Source organism: Leptodactylus fuscus, chromosome 6 (genome assembly GCF_031893055.1).
Source record: "Leptodactylus fuscus isolate aLepFus1 chromosome 6, aLepFus1.hap2, whole genome shotgun sequence".
NCBI classification, from domain to species: domain Eukaryota; kingdom Metazoa; phylum Chordata; class Amphibia; order Anura; family Leptodactylidae; genus Leptodactylus; species Leptodactylus fuscus.
In genome coordinates this window covers 70364071-70366570 of record NC_134270.1, presented here as the reverse complement: position 1 = coordinate 70366570, position 2500 = coordinate 70364071, and the positions used below count along the sequence as shown (strand labels likewise).

The window sequence follows — 2500 nt, the reverse complement described above, 5'->3', positions numbered from 1 at the left end:
GAGATTAGATAGATAGATAGACAGACAGACAGACAGACAGATAGATAGATAGGAGATAGATAGATAGGATAGATTAGATAGATAGGATAGATTAGATAGATAGATATGTTCAAATCACCCCCATAGCCCTACAATACATATAAAACAAAAACATTACTGTGAAACACATACACATTTGGTATCCCTGTGTCCGAAAGCCCCCGGTTCTATTTACATTGGTGAAATATTATATTAGATTATTAAATATTTCACCAATTTTTTTTCCTTAATTTTTTTTTTCCCTATTTTCCTCCTCTAAAACCTTAGTGCGTCTTATGGTCCGGTGCGTCTTATACTCCGAAAAATACGGTACTTGGTAGTAGGTAGGTGAGGGGCCCTGTAGATAGCTTTCCTATTTGGGTTCTGGAGGAGTTTTAAGTTTAGTTCCATTCTTCCCGCTTTTTTCTTTTGCTCCTCCCACACCTTTGTTGTTCCCAGCATCCTCTGGGACTGGCAAAGTGTTTTGCATATTCTCTTGTCGCAATCTTCAATGCCTTTGCGTCTTTGTATTTCTCCTCTTACAGATTTCAGAAAGAAAACCCTGGAATGTTGGAGAGAATGAGCCTCATGATCCACTGTAGATTCCTGGGATTAAGATTCCTATATACGGGCCTCTCTCTCTCCATAATTTACAAGGGCTAATTTCAGAGGACCATATATAGCAAGGGATGAAGACCAAGGAGTCGTGCTCGCTTCGGCAGCACATATACTAAAATTGGAACGATACAGAGAAGATTAGCATGGCCCCTGCGCAAGGATGACACGCAAATTCGTGAAGCGTTCCATATTTTGACGCAATTCTTTCATGAACTCTGGAGGAATAGCAGTAGTCTCCAGTCAGCCAAACGCGTCTTGGTCTGACGACACACATATGTTATGACCCACATCACATCCCCCTAAAGCAATACCGACCCCGCAAGCTGCTACACGACCCAAACCACCTACGCAAATGGAAACCCCAGATGGCATCCCCTAAACTAATGCACATACCAGACTCCCTGAATGAAGGCAGACCCTACACCCCCTAAGCTAAAAGGCGGCCCAGAGCCAACCCCCAAGAAATACTGACCCTAGACCAGATCCCCTAAATAAACCCAACCTCCTAAGGTAAAACAAAGCCCAGACTAGACCCCCTCCTTGTATACAGATCCCCTAAATACCTACCCAGACAAGACCATCCCCTATATTGATAAAGTTCCCAGATCTGACCCCCCTAAATAAATAGCTTGATATGAAAAGACAGCGGTATTCTAAATACTTGGTAGTAGGTAGGTGAGGGGCCCTGTAGATAGCTTTCCTATTTGGGTTCTGGAGGAGTTTTAAGTTTAGTTCCATTCTTCCCGCTTTTTTCTTTTGCTCCTCCCACACCTTTGTTGTTCCCAGCATCCTCTGGGACTGGCAAAGTGTTTTGCATATTCTCTTGTCGCAATCTTCAATGCCTTTGCGTCTTTGTATTTCTCCTCTTACAGATTTCAGAAAGAAAACCCTGGAATGTTGGAGAGAATGAGCCTCATGATCCACTGTAGATTCCTGGGATTAAGATTCCTATATACGGGCCTCTCTCTCTCCATAATTTACAAGGGCTAATTTCAGAGGACCATATATATCAAGAGATGAAGACCAAGGAGTTGTGCTCGCTTCGGCAGCACATATACTAAAATTGGAACGATACAGAGAAGATTAGCATGGCCCCTGCGCAAGGATGACACGCAAATTCGTGAAGCGTTCCATATTTTGACGCAATTCTTTCATGCACTCGGGAGGAATAGCAGTAGTCTCCAGTCAGCCAAACGCGTCTTGGTCTGACGACACACATATGTTATGACCCACATCACATCCCCCTAAAGCAACACCGACCCCGCAAGCTGCTACACGACCCAAACCACCTACGCAAATGGAGACCCCAGATGGCATCCCCTAAACTAATGCACATACCAGACTCCCTAATGAAGGCAGACCCTACACCCCCTAAGCTAAAAGGCGGCCCGGAGCCAACCCCCAAGAAATACTGACCCTAGACCAGATCCCCTAAATAAACCCAACCTCCTAAGGTAAAACAAAGCCCAGACTAGACCCCCTCCTTGTATACAGATCCCCTAAATACCTACCCAGACAAGACCATCCCCTATATTGATAAAGTTCCCAGATCTGACCCCCCTAAATAAATAGCTTGATATGAGAAGACAGCGGTATTCTAAATACTTGGTAGTAGGTAGGTGAGGGGCCCTGTAGATAGCTTTCCTATTTGGGTTCTGGAGGAGTTTTAAGTTTAGTTCCATTCTTCCCGCTTTTTTCTTTTGCTCCTCCCACACCTTTGTTGTTCCCAGCATCCTCTGGGACTGGCAAAGTGTTTTGCATATTCTCTTGTCGCAATCTTCAATGCCTTTGCGTCTTTGTATTTCTCCTCTTACAGATTTCAGAAAGAAAACCCTGGAATGTTGGAGAGAATGAGCCTCATGAT

At 44.2% G+C, this 2500-nt stretch overlaps 2 non-coding genes across 2 annotated transcripts; both read left to right on the top strand.

Moving 5' to 3' along the window:
• Positions 1 to 724: 724 nt before the first annotated feature.
• Positions 725 to 831, top strand: LOC142210971 (U6 spliceosomal RNA). Its single transcript, XR_012717075.1, has one exon. It is a non-coding gene; the product is annotated as a U6 spliceosomal RNA (small nuclear RNA).
• An 838-nt stretch (positions 832 to 1669) lies between these two features.
• On the top strand, positions 1670 to 1776 carry LOC142210970 (U6 spliceosomal RNA). Its single transcript, XR_012717074.1, has one exon. It is a non-coding gene; the product is annotated as a U6 spliceosomal RNA (small nuclear RNA).
• The last annotated feature ends 724 nt before the right edge of the window (positions 1777 to 2500 follow it).